Source organism: Eurytemora carolleeae, unplaced genomic scaffold (genome assembly GCF_000591075.1).
Source record: "Eurytemora carolleeae unplaced genomic scaffold, Eaff_2.0 scaffold500, whole genome shotgun sequence".
NCBI classification, from domain to species: domain Eukaryota; kingdom Metazoa; phylum Arthropoda; class Copepoda; order Calanoida; family Temoridae; genus Eurytemora; species Eurytemora carolleeae.
The window spans coordinates 115239-134170 of record NW_019396405.1 but is presented as its reverse complement, the minus strand read 5'-3'; the positions used below and the strand labels follow the sequence as shown (position 1 = coordinate 134170).

Here is an 18932-nt window from a genome sequence, read left to right as displayed (position 1 = left end):
TTCCCCCTCTACTTTTAACATTTCCCCCCCTTTCCTGCATTTTCCCCCTCCTAAAGGCCAAATAAGCTAAATGTTATACACAATTTTATGAACAGTTCAATATTGACGTTTTTAATGTACTTTACATAATGTGTGTATGATTTACATAATTCATTAATCTATTTTTTTTTAAAGTTTACAAATGTTTATATAATAATCCTTTATTCTGAGCTCAGTGATTCATCATCTAACTTGTGTAATATTGTAAATAAATTATTATCATATTTATCAAGAATGGTTTTCTTAGTTATATATATGTTTAATCTCATGAATAGTATAATATATATCACGATCTTTGTCAAATGTAAATAAATCCAATATAGCCATTTGTAATTTGGAAATCCGCAAAACCTATTTGGGAAAATCTACAAATCTACTGAACATGTACTCAATAAGGAGTACGAGAAAGGGCGAAATTGCAACTGGTGAGTATTAATAAAGGGTAATAGCGAACATATTACATAGAAATCAAAGGATATTTAAGTTTGCTATTGTTGTTTTATCTTAAAATGAACTCATCAACTCCCCCTCCCCCCAAAAAAAATAAAAATTTGAGTCTAAAATGTGTACTGTTCAGTGTTGTGGCAGCCATTAATAAAGTTAATTTTCAATGTTTACAGTAACCTACCAATGTTCTATAAATGTTAATATTTTTACAAAGAATCAAGGTTTTAATGCAAGGAAAGTTAATTTGCAGTTGCGTATACTCTGCGTACAAATTGAAACCAGTTCTCTCTGGGCGGAATTTGTAAACAAGAATAGATGCATCAGTGTTCGTTTAGTATCCGAGAAGGTTAAAAGCATTAAACTTTGATAATTCACATAATAGTTTCCTATAACCAGAATATTTCATTGATTTTTTATGTGAAAGATGGGACCTACAGAGCGTCCCATATCATATTAGATTATCAACAATTTTTAACGCCAAAATACGCAAATAATACGCGAAAAATCTAGCATTTTCCGCCAACAAAATTTTCTATTAGCCTTATTAATTTTTTTTAAATGATTCATTCTTCATAAATTTTCTGATCTATCCCCCAAATCGTAATTTAGACCCATTGACGCGGTCTTATTTGATGTGGGACACCCTGTATGTCAGGCTTCAACATCCGTCTTGTGTTTACATTACCCCCCAGAGACAGTACACTGCAGTGCAAAGGATGCGTACACCTCTGAAATAACTTAAATAACCTTGCAAAGAATTAACAATTATGTGTTCAGAGAAAAGAAAACGGAAGGGATTTAAAAAGCAACATTTTTTTTAACGAGTAAAATATAAATATTTTGTTAAATGTTTTCTGCTTTAATTTTCTTGTTTTATAACTGCATGATGATTGTAAAATACTGAAGCTAAAATACAGCTTTAAGCCTATATAAACCTTATGAATAAATTTGTTCAAATTAATAAAAAAAAATTTGTGTAAACTTTTAAATTTTATACAATCTTAGAGCGTCATCGAACTGCCATATTTTTTATTTAAGTTTTTCATCAAAAACATTCCAAAAATTCGTTTTTAATCTTCTCTACTTGTAAGTATTACTAGTGTAAGTGTATTATTGATATTTTACACTTGTTCTAACTTTTGTTATTAGATTATTTCTCTATAGCTATTCTATATCTATATCTATATCTAAAAATATATGTAGGATATATACATGTAGTTATACATCTATTTAGAAAGGAATCTGATTCATATAAAGCTAAACACCTATCTCTGATCTTATATGTGTAAAACCAAGGTTGTAATGCAAGGAAAGTTATTTCAGTGGTGTAGCATCTTTTGCACTGCAGTGTACTGTCTCTGGGCGGTAATGTAGCCTGCAACATGGGATCCATCTTTCACATAAAAAAAATCAATGAAATATTCTGGTCAAAGGAAATTATTATGTCAATTAAATGCTTTTATCCTCCACGGATACTAGACGAACACTGCAGATGCATCTATTCTTCTGCCCAGAGAGAACTGGTTTATATATGTGCGCAGAGTATACGCAACTGTAATTAACTTTCTTTGCATTATAACCTTATGTAAAACGTAATATTATTTCTTGTGTATTGTGTGCATCAAAATTAATTTCATTCTGTTTGTATTTTCATTTTTCAATAAATCTTTTCCCGAATATATCGTTAATGTTTTTAATGAATGTATTCTATGCTTGTGGATTTTTACATGATACGTTTCATTGGGATAAAATATAATATCTATTATTGATAATGTTCAATTCAATCTGAAACATTGTGATAGCACTACAATATATCTGCATTATGAACATATGCGGCCGGAGAAACAGATAGGAAGTTACAAATATAAATTGCACTTTCAATATATCTATCTATCTATCTATTGGCTAATTTCAAAATTTTAATAAATAATACTGTACTTTCTTAAAGGATAAGATTATAATGACGACTTTAAAATTACTTCTTTAAATTCCACGAATTGAGGATCTTAAAATATCTCACCACACAGGTATCATAATTTATTAAATCCGTTAAAATGATGAGTGAAAGAAAAAAGAATAAGTGTCCTTTAAAACCCCCGAGGCGGAATTTAAAGAATTTGAGCGGCGGCTCAAATATATTAGGTTTCACTTAAAATTATATTCAATGTTTCAAGATTTAAGCCGGCGCTCAATTGAAACCGGTTTTTGGCGGATTTTAGACGCGGCTTAAATTCATTAAATTCGGACACGGGTCGTATGAATTTGAAAAAGTAAATTGAATAAATTACTCATGTCTTCTTTGAAGTTTCTTACCTTGTGGGGCACCATGCAAAATGCACAATGTACACGTATGCTATGTATAAGCAAATATTATGTTAAATGTTATAATGTTGATTTAAGTTGTTACATATATAACCAGCCGTCCAGTATTTTAAAATCAATACCTGTTTAACAGCAATTGCGAGCGCGAACAAAAATATAATGTGGTTCAGTATACCCCCCTCCCCCCCCTGTTATAAATCCATCTAATAGGCCAATTCTATGCTCGACAAAGTTTCTAAGTTTAAAACTAAGATCCATGAAAATCTAAAAATTGATCTAAGAATTGTTGAAGGATATTCTCAACCAGAAAATTAAGATGGGAAACTGAGCTAAATTTTCTTAAATAAAGTCTTTAATTATGATTATATATAATTCAAAACCTCTCTAGGGATCTAATTCTTATCTTAAAATCCAATATTTATGAATTATTTGTGGTTGAAACTTTTGCTAATCTAGAACACTTGATCTCGATATTCATTGTGGCAACTTTTGAATTTGAAAAGTGTAACATTTGAGCTGGAAACTTTTGTATACTAGAAACCCTTAAACCTAATTGGCAAGTCTCTTCATCCATTGTCGACACTTTTGATTTTCTGCTTGATTCTCTGTTTTGGATCACGTGACTTCCGTCTGTATCACGTGACCAGTACCATTGGCTGAAGTTCTGGTGACGTAATACGGACTATATGGACTAAATAAAATTGTATTATCAATTATATTTATCAAAAATGCAAAATAAAATTTTAAAAATCATTATAGAAGCAAACCTTAGATTCTTAGGCACTTGTGGGATATAGTCATTTTTAAATTGGTTGCGTATTTAAAGAATATGATCTGTTTAAACCTACTACTTTTATTCAAAATTGTTTATATATATGAATTTTCTCATAATTTTGACACTGCAGTTTTATATCAATTTCTCGAGACAGGAACATCAGATAGATGTCTTATATGCACCGTTCAACGCCTGAGATTCTTAGGTTTTATCCTATACCCCCTTTCATTTTTCTTTACATATTTAGTTTACAGAAGATTGAAAGGCAAATAGAATATTGTAGAAGACCAACATTGTCGTCTTCCAATCTTTCAAGCCAAACCAAATTATATCTGCAATACACATGTTATATGTTTTTCTTTGTATCGTTAGACTACAATATATATACAGTTCTTTTTCTATCGTTTATCAAAGATAAAGTTGCTACATTTTTGGTGACCCCAACGTGATCTTTTTTACCGAAGATTTAACTCTCGCTGACGTACCCGAAATTGGTTCCGACCGGGTTCCTGTGCTCTTCATACCAAATTACCAAAGTAGGGTTTCCGGGGATCGAGTCCTGTTATTTCTTTTTCAGCTGTAGCAATGGCAGAAAACCCTACTGTTCGGGATCCGATCCCTCTGAGAAGGATCTCCGTGAAATTGCCAACTTTTTGGACCGATTCCCATGAAGTCTGGTTTATTCAAGCTGAGGCACAATTTGAGAACAAACGTATTACAGCTTCCCATACTAAGTTCACACACTGTGTAGCTGCGTTGCCCCAAGATGTTGCCTGTCGTCTCCTGGATTTAGTAAGAGCTCCCCTGCCGATTCATATGAAGCTCTATGACGGTGTTTAATTCAAATGTATTCATTAAGTGATTTTCAGCGATATCTTCCTCTCCTCTCAGACCAGCGTCCCTCAGAGTTAATGGATAAAATGCTCATGCTGATCCTGAGGAAGAGAAGCCTGGATTTTTCTTTCGAGGATTGTTTATGGACAGGCTCCCAGCTGACATCAGGTCTCACCTACTCACTGAGTCAATCAGTGATCCTCGAAGAATGGCTCTGCGAGCAGGCGAGTTGTGGACTATTCGTGGAAAATCTAGCACTGTTAACATGGTTTCTGATGAGAATTTTCTGGAAGTAAACGCTCTACAACACAAGGTTTCTTCTGGAGGACAGAAGACAAAACCTAAACCATCACCAAACCCTTCATGTGGTTCTTCTGAGTGTTGGTACCACCATCGCTGGGGAGATGATGCAACTCAGTGTAGAGCTCTCTGTTCTTATTTGGGAAACTAGTAAACGGTGGGGATTATCTCAACACGATTCCCACCTATTCGATGTCAAGTAACTTGATTTTTCTAAGAAATTCACTTTCTTCTTCAAATTCCTAGTAGACACTGGGGCCTCTGTATCTGTGTTCCCTCACCTGCCTTGTTCTCCTACATCCCCTGCTGTAGGATTACAACTCAGAACCGCTGATGGTTCCCCTATGGATACCTATGGAAACCGCCATTTAGCTCTCCAGTTTGGTTCCAGACGGTTTGATTGGAATTTTCTGTTGGCAGGTGTCTCTGTACCTATCCTGGGATCCAACTTTCTCCAACATTTTCATCTCCTGGTTGACATAACCGGCTCCCGTCTCCTTGATGCAACAACTTTGGAGTCTCTCCCTGCTGTATCTTCATCTTCATCCAACAGCAAATCTCATCTCTACGCAGCACTGATTTCTACACCGCAGGAGTTTCGTGATTTGCTGGCAGAATATCCTGATGTTGTTTCTGCCAAAGGTTTCAGCTCTTCTAAGCCTAATCAGCAAGTCCTCCACAGTGTTCCTACTGTCCCTGGTCCTCCTGTGTTCGCGAAGGCTCGTCGTCTTGATGCTGAGAAGTTGGAGTCAGCTAGGAAAGAGTTTGCTGCCATGGAAGCTGCTGGAGTTATCCGCCGGTCGTCCTCCCCCTGGGCTAGTTCGCTCCACATGGTCCAGAAGCCTGACGAGTCTTGGAGACCTTGTGGCGATTACCGCCGTCTAAACACACAGACAATTCCCGACCGTTATCCTCTTCCAAATGTTGCTGATTTTACGTCAAGACTGAAAGGATGCAAAATATTTACCAAGCTGAATTTAACCAAGGGATACTATCAAGTTCCAATGGCCCCTGGAGACATTCCCAAGACAGCGGTTATCACTCCTTTCGGCCTTTTTGAGTGGGTAAGGATGCCTTTCGGACTCAGAAATGCAGGTTGTACTTTCCAACGCCTCATGGACCTAAATCCTCAGAGATATCCCACACTGTTACGTTTATGTGGACGATATACTAATCTCCAGCCCGGATATCAATTATCATCTCCAACATGTTCGCCAGGTTCTTGACAGACTCCGCCTCCACAGCCTAAGTATAAACAAGGACAAATGTGTGTTTGCAGCTCCTTCTCTCGAGTATCTTGGGTTGAAAGTTTCAGCAGAAGGTTGTGTTCCCTTATCCAAGCACACTGTTGTGATCTCTACTTTTCCTCAACCCTCTGACAAGAAAAGTTTACAGCGTTTTCTGGGTATCATCAACTTTTACAGACGTTTCATCAGAGGAGCAGCAGGACTTCTTTTCCCCCTAACCGAGGCTTTGAAGGGAAAAGGTTTGTCTCTAATCTGGACTCAATCAATGCTGGACTCATTCTCCGNTCTCCTCCAGGTTGGTTCCAAAACTGATTCTGTATCTGTGGACAGACTGAAGCGGTTCTGTCTGAGTTTCCTGTGGTTTCACAAGACCCACCTCGCCGAGGCCGGCCTCCAAATCCAAAACCTCCTGATCCGATACCTCCGACTTCAGCCCTTGCACGTGCTGCACCTCGTCTTCCAATCTTTCAAGCCAAACCAAATTATATCTGTAATACACACGTTATATGTTTTTCTTTGTATCTTTAGACTTCAATATATATACAGTTCTTTTTCTATCGTTTATCAAAGATAAAATTGCTACAATATCTAATTTTTTTTTTGAAAGGGAGATGTCCTATATTAATTAAAATGGCTTCGTCTCTGAAAGCTCTGCAAGAGACTCACAAACACTGAGTATTAGTTATTTTATAGGTAAAGTTGTTTTAAGGTTTTTTGTGAAAAGAAAATTTTTATGCTGTAAAATTGAATGTCATGCAAGTTTGACTAAATAATTGAGAAAATTTCCTCATGCAATGTTGGCAAGCAAAATGTCATGTGTAAGTCAAATCAGAAAGAAGTGTATGTTACACCTATATTAACCATGAAAGTTTATCCATTGTATTTAATGTGTTTATTCAGCTTATTCATGATATAATTCACTGTTCACCTCAGCTATCAAGTAGGTTTTAAAAACAAAGACACCTTAGGTTTTTATAGATTCTGAAATTAGACTATGTCTAGGTCTAGCATGTAGATTTTTAGAAATCCCTGTCGAGCCCTTTTTGAGAAAACCCCTTTAAACTTCTTTGTGTATTTTTAACTAAAAAAAAGCATTTGACTCAACAAATTTCTTGAGATTATTAAGCAATAAAATTTTGTTGAGCTTTTCTGTTTAATTATTATCATCATATGACGACCAAACACTGGAATTCGAAGACGACATGATTTTTGATACGGAAATGAGTTTTTGTCGCAAACTCCAAATCTTTAATCCTTATATCTTTCCTAGACCTTTAATATTGCAAAATATTAATTCTGTAAGATTGGAAAGTCAAGTTTAATATATCAAAGGTTTACACTATCAGGTTGCAACGATATAGGAATTACAAATTTTTAGTGTGTTTCAATAACACAGTTCCCTGGAACATGAGAAATCTGAAATATAGTCCCCTGGAACCAGATAAATCTGAAATATAGTCCCCTGGAACATGAGAAATCTGAAATATAGTCCCCTGGAANTCAAGATTAGGATCAGTATTAGGATCAGTATTAGGATCAGAATCAGGATCAGGATCAGGTTCAGGATCAGGATCAGGATAAGGATCAGGATCAGGATAAGGAAAAGGATAAGGATCAGGATCAGGATCAGGATTGATTTTTTGTTATTCTGAAACAAATTCATCACAGCTTTAAATCGTCATTTTAAGATAAGAGTAGCAAGGAGAGCCCCCAACCACCACTAGCTTCCTCTTATATCGGGGTAAAGCTCGGTGATTTCCCTCTAAATAAGATCCTCTAGATTCTCTAAGAGTTTAACAATAAAATCAAAATAAAAAATAATTCTTCTACTTTCAGTTTTTAAATCAATGAAAGTTTTAAAATTTGATATTAAAGTTAAATATCATATTTTAAGAAATTGCTTATTTGAAAATTTCCATGAAAAACTTGTTAAATCAAAATCAAACGGTTTAATAAGCTTTAATAAAGTTTAGTACAGTTTAATGAATTCAACAAAATTCGAGAAGAATAAAATATCAAATTTTGTATCTGCAATAAAATGAAGAAGGAATATACAGTAAGGGTGATCAATATTGAAATTAATCCAACCGCCCACCAGGGGTTGTACCGTTTTCACTTAAACAAAATATTGCTATACAAAAAATATTTCAAAATCGTCCATACGAATTGACGATTTAATAACGGAGAAATTACCGTCAACCCTAAACAAATATTTTCAAAAATTTCATATTGTACATCATTTTCTTGGAAATTTTATGCAGAACTCCAACCGAAAAAGCGCTTTTAAATATTTTAAAAATTAGAAAAATTATAGCCAAATAACGGTCCAGATTCCTATTTCTCAAGATAAATCGTCTTATTCAATAGTTTTCAAAACAGTGTTTCCTTTTTAAGCAGCACACAGCTCTGCCCCTTTAGTAAAAGTATATGAAGCATCAAGTCTGACCGCGTCAACCTTGTTGCACCTGCTAGTTCTGTCTATAGAGCTAGGTACAGCATAAACTGGGACCGGAAAGGTTGACCCGGCTCGGAAATTCAAATGTACACTTACAAATAATTAATTAATCATTCAATCAAAAACTTTCAGCCAATTCGATTCAGCCGTTTGGCCAGTTATAGTTAACATATTTAAATATAGAAATATATGAGCGAAGAGCTTTATTATATACTAGCTGAATAGCCTGGCATTGCCCGTGGAAAAAAAGTTTTTAAAGATTTTTGAAAAAAATTATTTTGATTTTTGTTGAAATTTTTTTAGCCTATATGTTAATCCCCGGGCACCCATCATGGGTTTCCTAAGCAAATTTCAGCCTATTCGGTCATCCTTATGACAAATATAAATGAGTGAAGAGCTTTATTATATAGAATAGATTTTCTTCTTCTTTTATGTTTACAGCGTTCCGTCGTTGGAGTTTTTCCATATAAATAATAAAGATTATTGATCTTTGCTAGATAAGGTTTCGAGTAAATAAACAGAAAATTTACGACAATCTCGGGTCCAACGAAAAAAATACTCGTTATTTTATTCTTTTAGATTCAAAGAAATCATGTCTTCCAGATAAATAATGGTGTAAATTATTTTTATCGTTATAAAATAAAGAGATTTATTACATATTTTAAGCTTAAAGGGACTGTGAAGGAAAATGCAAGGGGGTATAGACTGAAACCTAAGCAGTTTAGGATTTTATCGAGACCCATCAGAGTTCTATATGATGTTCTTGTCTCGAGAACTTGATTTAAAACTGTGTCAAATTAATACAAAAATTTAAACGAATAAAATTTTGTATAAAAATCGTAGGTTTAAACAGGCCATATTCAGCAAATACCCAACCAACCTGGAAACGACGATATCCAAGAGGAGCCTGAAAAACTTAGGTTTGCTTCTATTATCATTTGAATTTAATAATTTTTCATCTTTAATAGAAATAATTGGTAATATAATTGAATCGTCTGTATCACGTGAATAGAACTACGACCAATGGCAGTGCAGTATCGTTGGCATGTGTCTTAGTCTGTATCACGTGATACAGTCCCTTTAAAATATTAATTTTCTGAATTAGAAAGACAGCAAAGATGTTTCTGCATGATCAGAATATTCAATACTTACATTAGATGAATTAACAACGGTGTTCAAAATGGCGAAGATAACCGTTTTTCTATCTTTAAATTGCTAACAGTCAATCATGGTTTCTTTTTAAAAGTGATTGAGTTGTGGATCTATAGAGGCAGAGTGAATGATTAAATTTTACAGAATTAAGCAAGTTTGAGGTAAAACAAATGAGACCTAAGGAACGGTTGTTTGGAATCTAATATCGTCTTGTTTCTTAAAACTATGGTTTCCTGCAGCTAACTCTAACGTAACTCAGTAATACTGTTAGTTTAATTCTTTTAGTGCCAAATGATCTTTAAATCAAGAGTTTATGCCTCATCCTTATTGGGTAACCCTGGAGTAAAATGACTATATCTTCCTTAATGAAGCTCAGATAAAGGTAAAGTTGTGCATGTGGTATTTAACTTTTTAATTGGGGCTCCTTGGGGACTTGAAATTATGTTCTAAATTTCTTAAAGTACAGGGTTACCCACAAAAGATGAGACACTGACGACCCATAACTCCAAAAATATGACGATTCGAACTTGATTTTTGGTTTCTGCATTCAATTGAGTATTTTGATGGTTTACTAAATTATCAAGCACAGAAAAAAAGCAAGTTTTGGAACCCTGAATGCAAGAAAATAGACTTTACAAATTCCGTACAATCGTCTCTGACGTCTCATCCTTTGTGGGTAACCCTGTACCATAGTTACACTCGTCCTAAGTCGTCTATAATTAATCAATGCATTATCATAACTTTTCAACCTTAATCATACTAAAGTAAATAAAATACTAAAATACTAAAATAAATAAAACTTGAGTTTGAAATTTAATCACTTGAAAATAACTAAAATATATCTTTAAGATTTCCAATATCGTATTTTGAAATTTTAGAAAATTTCACATTTTGAAAATTTAATGTTTAAATTCACAAACCATGATTATTGATTATGCAACGTCAGTTTGTAAACTATTAAACAAATACTTTACTATATTGTCACTTATTTTATTTTATATTAACTGTTCTTAGCAAACCAACTCATTGACAATATATTAACTGTTCTTAGCGATCCTACTCATTGCCAGTATATTGACTGTTCTAGCGATCATACTAATTAAAAATTAACTGTTCCTAGCGATCCTGCTAATTGACAATATATTAGCTGTTCTTAGCGATCCTGCTCATTGCCAGTATATTAACTGTTCCTAGCAATCCTTCTAATTGACAGAATATTAACTATTCCTAGCGGTCCTACTCATTGACAATGTATTAACTATCCTAGCGATCCTACTCATTGACATTATATTAACTATTCCTAGCGATCCTACTCATTGACAATGTATTAAGTATTCCTAGCGATCCTATTCTTTGACAATATATTAACTATTCCTAGCGATCCTACTTATTCACAGTATATTAACTGTTCTAGCGATCCTGCTCATTGACTCCTAGCGATCCTACTCATTGGTGGTATATTAACTGTTCTTAGCGATCCTACTCTTTGCCAATATATTAACTGTTCTTAGCAAACCAACTCATTGACAATATATTAACTATTCCTAGCGATCCTACTCATTGACAGTATATTAACTTTTCCTAGCGATCCTACTCATTGACAGTATATTAACTGTTCCTAGCGATCATACTCATTGACAATATATTAACTGTTCTTAGCAATCCTACTCATTAATAGTATATTAACTGTTCTTATCGATCCTACTCATTGGCAGCATATTAACTGTTCCTAGCGATCCTACTCATTGACAGTAAATTAACTGTTCCTAGCGATCATACTCATTGACAATATATTAGCTGTTCTTAGCAATCCTACTCATTGACAGTATATTATCTGTTCCTAGCGATCTTACTTATTAGCAGTATATTATCTGTTCCTAGCGATCTTACTTATTGCCAGTATATTAACTGTTAACTGTTCTAGCGATCCTGCTAATTGACAATTAACTGTTCCTAGCGATCCTACTCATTGCCAGTATACTAATCGTTCCTAGCGATCCTACTCATTGCCAGTATATTAACTTTTCCTTAGCGAAAACTGATTATTTGCATGTGTGGTCCTCAACATAAAATACTTGCACATTTCTTGCTTCAATAATAAGTTTAAGAAATTATTAGAAATAAACACTTTTCAAGCTAAAAATAATGAAATTATGTGAACCATAATATTATCATATGAAGGTATTAAGGGTACCGTTGTAAAATTACGTCTAAAGTCCTTAAATTGCCAATGTAATAATACTCTTTTACAAATGAACAATGATGTATGATGCATAAAGTCAAAAACCTTGATAACAATTCCAACCTCTGAAACTCCGGCTGCGGCTCCGGCCAGCATCAACAAGTTACTGAAGGGCTGACGGAGAACTACGCACCTTTATATTCTCCTCCCTCTCTATCTATCTATCTGTGGATCCTGGGTGGTTTGGATAAGTAGAGATGAAAGTAGGTTTCTGCTTTTTTCTTTCAATTATAGCCTTTCATCATGCGAGAATAAACATTTTACAATTTAATTGAAATTTCTTTTAAATTAAACATAAATCCCATAAATATTGCAAACAATGATAAGGATCAGGATCAGGAGCAGGATCAGGATCAGGAGCAAGATCAGGATCAGGATCAGGATTAGGATCAGGATCAGGATCAAGATTAGGATCAGTATTAGGATCAGTATTAGGATCAGAATCAGGATCAGGATCAGGTTCAGGATCAGGATCAGGATAAGGATCAGGATCAGGATAAGGAAAAGGATAAGGATCAGGATCAGGATCAGGATTGATTTTTTGTTATTCTGAAACAAATTCATCACAGCTTTAAATCGTCATTTTAAGATAAGAGTAGCAAGGAGAGCCCCCAACCACCACTAGCTTCCTCTTATATCGGGGTAAAGCTCGGTGATTTCCCTCTAAATAAGATCCTCTAGATTCTCTAAGAGTTTAACAATAAAATCAAAATAAAAAATAATTCTTCGACTTTCAGTTTTTAAATCAATGAAAGTTTTAAAATTTGATATTAAAGTTAAATATCATATTTTAAGAAATTGCTTATTTGAAAATTTCCATGAAAAACTTGTTAAATCAAAATCAAACGGTTTAATAAGCTTTAATAAAGTTTAGTACAGTTTAATGAATTCAACAAAATTCGAGAAGAATAAAATATCAAATTTTGTATCTGCAATAAAATGAAGAAGGTCAAATTCAACCTTTAGATTCTCAAACTTTTTAAGTTTCAGGTCGTCATTGCAGTCTCATCCTTTGTGAGTAACCCTGCACTACAGTGTTCTGTTATAACATGATTGAACAAAGGAATCATGAGTCTTTGCCTCAAACAAGAATTTTCTAATCTCTATATCTTTGTAACATGATGGCGTAAACCTTTGATATTTCAAACTTAGATTATTTGTTCTCAGTGTACATTTAGCTTTCAAAGAAGCAACAATATGGGTCTTGCTAGGCGCTTCAGATAGTATATTAGAGATACAGGGTGAGAGATGGAAAATAGCAAGCTAGAGAAACTTTAGCTAGGGGTGTATATAGGGGTGTATATGGGGGGAAAACACCCCATAAAACAAATGGAAACAAAAAAATGAAACTACAAGTAATATTAAAGTCCTGCATACATAATTTAACGATGTATTAACCTGGAGAATGGGGGTTTTTTACCTAGCTGGATCCAGATTTTGCTACTGAGACAACTTTAAATATAAATCTTAATAACAAGCCTGGTTAGCTGTTATTAAGTATTCGAACCCATCGGAAAAACGTTAATTCTTTTGTTTGAATCTGATTCCCTTGAATGCGTAGGTCTACGAGAGATGAAGAGAATAAGGAATATGGATGAAGATACAACAGCCAGAGAAAAAATTCACTGCTCTTTTGAAAATAATTTTTTTTCTAAAAATTTGAATTTAGAAAAGAAAAAAGATTATATGTTTAAAATATAAAAAAAAATATCTTAGGTCTGCTACATTGGAATGTAAGATACAGGGATCAGAAAACAGATTTATTTCTGATGAGGTTTATCTCTGATATGGTTTATCTCTGATATGGTTTATCTCTGATATGGTTTATCTCTGATATGGTTTATCTCTGATATGGTTTATCTCTGAAATGGTTTATCTCTGATATGGTTTATCTCTGATGCGGTTTATCTCTGATATGGTTTATCTTTAATATGGTTTATCTCTGATATGGTTTATCTCTGAAATGGTTTATCTCTGATTTGGTTTTTTTTCTGATATGTTTTATCTCTGATGTGGTTTATCTCTGATATGGTTTATCTCTAATGTGGTTTATCTCTGATTGGGTTTATCTCTGATATGGTTTATCTCTGATATGGTTTATCTTTGAAATGGTTTATCTCTGATATGGTTTATCTCCGATGTGGTTTATCTCGGATGTGGTTTATCTCTGATATGGTTTATCTCTGATATGGTTTATATTTGATATGGTTTATTTATGATATGGTATATCTCTGATATGGTTTATCTCTGAAATGGTTTATCTTTGATATGGTTTATCTCTGATATGGGTTTATCTCTGATATGATTTATCTCTGATATGGTTTATCTTTGAAATGGTTTATCTCTGATATGGTTTATCTCCGATGTGGTTTATCTCGGATGTGGTTTATCTCTGATGGGTTTATCTCTGATGAGGTTTATCTCTGATGGGTTTATCTTTGATATGGTTTATCTCTGATATGGTTTATCTCCGATATGGGTTATCTCTGATATGGTTTATCTCTGATGAGGTTTATCTCTGATGGATTTATCTCTATTATGGTTTATCTCTGATATGGTTTATCTCTGATGGGTTTATCTCTGATGTAATTTATCTCTGATATGGTTTATCTATGATGTGGTTTATCTCTGATGTAGTTTATCTCTGATGTGGTTTATCTCTGATGTAGTTTATCTCTGATGTGGTTTATCTCTGATGTAGTTTATCTCTGATATGGTTTATCTCTGATGGGTTAATCTCTGATGTGGTTTATCTCTGATGTGGTTTATCTCTGATGTTATAGTTTATCTCTGATATGGTTAATCTCTGATGGATTTATCTCTTATGTGGTTTACCTCTGATGTGGTTTATCTCTGATGTGGTTTATCTCTGATGTGGTTTATCTCTGATGTAGTTTATCTCTGATGTAGTTTATCTCTGATATGGTTTATCTCTGATGTGTTAATCTCTGATGTGGTTTATCTCTGATGTGGTTTATCTCTGATGTGGTTTATCTCTGATAGGGTTTATCTTAGATATGGTTTATCTCTGATGGGTTTATCTCAATTATGGTTTATCTCTGATGTAGTTTATCTCTGATATGGTTTATCTCTGATGCGGTTTATCTCTGATGTGGTTTATCTCTGATAGGGTTTATCTCTGATATGGTTTATCTCTGATGTAGTTTATCTCTGATGAGGTTTATCTCTGATGGATTTATCTCTGATGTGGTTTATCTCTGATGTGGTTTATCTCTGATGGGTTTATCTCTGATTGGGTTTATCTCTGATATGGTTTATCTCTGATATGGTTTATCTCCGATGTGGTTTATCTCGAATGTGGTTTATCTCTGATATGTTTTATCTCGGATGTGGTTTATCTCTGATGTGGTTTATCTCTGATATGGTTTATCTCTGATGTGGTTTATCTCTGATGTGGTTTATCTCTGATATGGTTTATCTCCGATGTGGTTTATCTCGGATGTGGTTTATCTCTGATATGGTTTATCTCTGATATGGTTTATCTCTGATATGGTTTATCTCTGATATGGTTTATCTCTGATATGGTTTATCTTTGATATGGTTTATCTCTGATATGAGTTATCTTTGAAATGGTTTATATCTGATGTGGTTTTTTCGGATATGTTTTATTTCTGATGTGGTTTATCTCTGATATGGTTTATCTCCAATGTGGTTTATCTCTGATTGGGTTTATCTCTGATATGGTTTATCTCTGATATGGTTTATTTTTGAAATGGTTTATCTCTGATATGGATTATCTCCGATGTGGTTTATCTCGGATGTGGTTTATCTCTGATGGGTTTATCTCTGATGAGGTTTATCTCTGATGTAGTTTATCTCTGATATGTCTTATCTCTGATATGGTTTATCTCCGATATGGGTTATCTCTGATATGGTTTATCTCTGATGTAGTTTATCTCTGATGGGTTTATCTCTGATGTGGTTTATCTCTGATGTGGTTTATCTCTGATGTGGTTTATCTCTGATATGGTTTATCTCTGATATGGTTTATCTCTGATGTGGTTTATCTCTGATTTGGTTTAATGAGTTCATGACAACCAATAAAAATTTAAATATAAATTTTAAAAAGACTTTAATGACGACCTTTAGGCTTTGAAATAATTTACAGTCTACATTTATAATCTTTATTTTGTTTTCCACATATTGAATTAAAATTATGTACTTAATTATTATTTATAAAAGAAAAGCAAAACTTGAAAGCAGTTGAAGACACTAGAAGAGAAAAAGGAGCACTTTTGATAAAGTCGTCTCTGAAGACTCATTCTTTTTCGATAACCCTGTAATAAAAGTTTTAAATATTAAAGGTTTACGCTAAGGCCTTAAAGATATGGAATAGAATATTCAAGTTGGAGACAATTGACCAGTTCACTCTTGTCGTGAAAAAAAAAATTCTCAGTGGTTTAACCCAAAGTTGATTTTTCATAATATGTTTTCATTGTTATGATCTGAGAGTTACTTATAAAAACATTTTTTCCTGTTTCGAGGATTTTTGGTAATGAAGACGACATTTTCATATTTTCCAGGAATGTTCGAAAACAAGTTGTAAGCCAAATATTATTTTAAAAAACAAAATCAAAACTAGTATGAAATATCAAATATATACAAATGTGGCTAAAGATAATCGATGACTATAGGTTGTAATATCTGAATGATTTGTTTGAAATTAAATAGATTTTTTTACGGTCTAAGTCGTATGTTGCAATTTTTTCAACTTGTATGGTCGCCATGTTATTCGGTATGAGACGTCTTTAACGTTTGTATCCAATAAACGTCAAAACGGCTGAACCGATCAGGCCCAAATTTGTTGTAGGATCTCACGTTACCCCAGGGAAGGTTTATGAATGATGAAAATTAAAAAACATTGTGTTGGAAAGCTTTCTAATTTTGTAAAAAAAATTTAAATCTTGAAAATTCGGCAAATCTTTTTTTATAAAATCCGCGAAATTTTGTTTTTCTTTGTTTTTCAACGTTACATTAAGAACATGTTCACAATTGAGATAGAAGATGGGCGCGAAGCGCCCTAAAATTCTAGTATCTCATACTTATCTCAAAGTCTAACGAGTAAATCTACATAAATATGACCTCTTCCTTGTCTATAGATGTGAGTGTTTTGGTTTGAAAACTGATTCTTGGAACGGAAGGAAAATCCAAACATGGTAAACTGTATCTCAAGTTTTAGAACCTTAGAAAAATGTATTGATTAAACGGAAGGAAAAGATTTTGCAAAAGTGTTCATCAATCTACTGTTCTCCTGATATAATTAGTGAAAGAAATATGCTGGTACGCTAATAATTGCAAGTTTGCGAAACAAAAAAAAACCAGGTTACGGTCGTTTTACCCGCATACTGCAATCATTCTCCCCTTTCACACCACACAGAGAAAACTCGAACGCTTAATACTTTTTTCAGATTTAAAAATTCACTAAACAATTATATATATGCATGCAAAGTGTAAGAAGAGAGCATTTACAAAAACAATAAACGTTCATATTTTTTTCGGGAAAAATTTGTCTTATTTAACTGTCCCGATCGGTTAATCAATTTACGTTTATTAGATTCAAACAAACAAACAAACAAACAAGCAAAGTACATGTATATTATATATACTAGCGCAAGAACCAACCTTTCCCTGGACTCTAAGTTTTTTTTTTTACAAAAACCTTCTCAACTTGAAACTTTTAAACCAAGCTACGACTTTCCCCCAGTTCTCCCGAGTTTCCCAATCGTCGGTCCAGGTGAATCGGTCCAGGGATTCATGAGTTATGAGTGGACATACAATCAGAAAAACAGAGATTACCTAGTTTATTTATGTACAGGGTCCTTCGTGCCATTCTTTGATTTTAACTTTAAATTCTTGCTCTTTTATTAAATATCTATTTAATTGAGATTTTGAAAAATTGAAAGTTTTGGCAACTTTTTTCAAATCTAACTATCCATTAACCTTACCTTGATCATGTGAGGTCCCCCAAAAAAATTTGCCTGATCGGTTCAGCCGTTTTGACGTTTATTTGTCGGTTACTAACAAACACCCACCGAAAAAATACAAGGAAAGTAAATATATATATAGATATGGATACATATAGAAATGGGGTATAATTTCAATTCTGAATCCTACAGTTTAAAGTAAATATGAATATCTTGAGCAATCCAATTTTCTTAAGACTAAGCTTTTAGGGCGCTTTGCGCCCATCTCCTATTTAAATTGTGAACATGTTCTTTTTGTTTACATATTAAAACAAAGAAGAAAATAATTTCGCGGATTTTAAAAAAAGATTCGCGGATTTTCAAGAATTTAAATTTGTTTACAAAATTAAAAACCTTAAAAACACATTTTTTAAAATTTTTATCATTCATAAACCTTCCCTGTGGTCACGTGATGTCCCACAAAAAATTTGGACCCGATCGGTTCAGCCGTTTTGCCGTTTATTGGATACAAACAAACAGACAAGCCAAATTCATTATAGATTAAAAGGATTAATTCCTTAGAGCGACTTTCTTATCTTTCCAATCTGCGACTGTTTTGGGAAAACAACTAATCGTTTTAAAACTTCCAAATAAAAACTTATTTTGAAAGTAATTTAGCTAACTGGAAGAAAATAAAATAAATTGAAAAATGTGAGGGAAAGGAAAATACCTTAAAAAGTAAATATAAAGATCAATAATATTTCTCCTGGTCATGAATGCCTGATTATGACAAGCAATTATTTGTTTCTATAAATATATTTAACAACTTTATTACATACAGTCAGAGGCGTATTCAGGATTTAGACCAAGGGGGGGGGCCTTAAAAATGTGCCAGAAGGGCAACATTTTTGGGGGGGTTTGCCCCCCCCCCCATGAATAATTTGAGCCCCCCACCTGGATTGCTAAAACTAACCTAAAACAGGGAATGTTTTCTGAAAAGTACCACAATGAAATTTATGGAATTATCTGAAAGAATTTTGACATTTTAACAAATTACAAATTTACATAAATCACTGCGGAAAAAATCTTCTCTGATAATTAAATAAATAGACAGCGCGAAATTTAAAATTAAACTATATCATACAAAATTCACGATAATGAGATCCATAAACATTAGTTAAGATTTCCAATATCG

General features: G+C 33.5%; 1 long non-coding RNA gene across 1 annotated transcript; it reads left to right on the top strand.

Moving 5' to 3' along the window:
* Positions 1–2329: 2329 nt before the first annotated feature.
* On the top strand, positions 2330–9333 carry LOC111702624 (uncharacterized). Its single transcript, XR_002765455.1, has 3 exons — positions 2330–2513; positions 6572–6657; positions 9263–9333. It is a non-coding gene; the product is annotated as an uncharacterized LOC111702624 (long non-coding RNA).
* The last annotated feature ends 9599 nt before the right edge of the window (positions 9334–18932 follow it).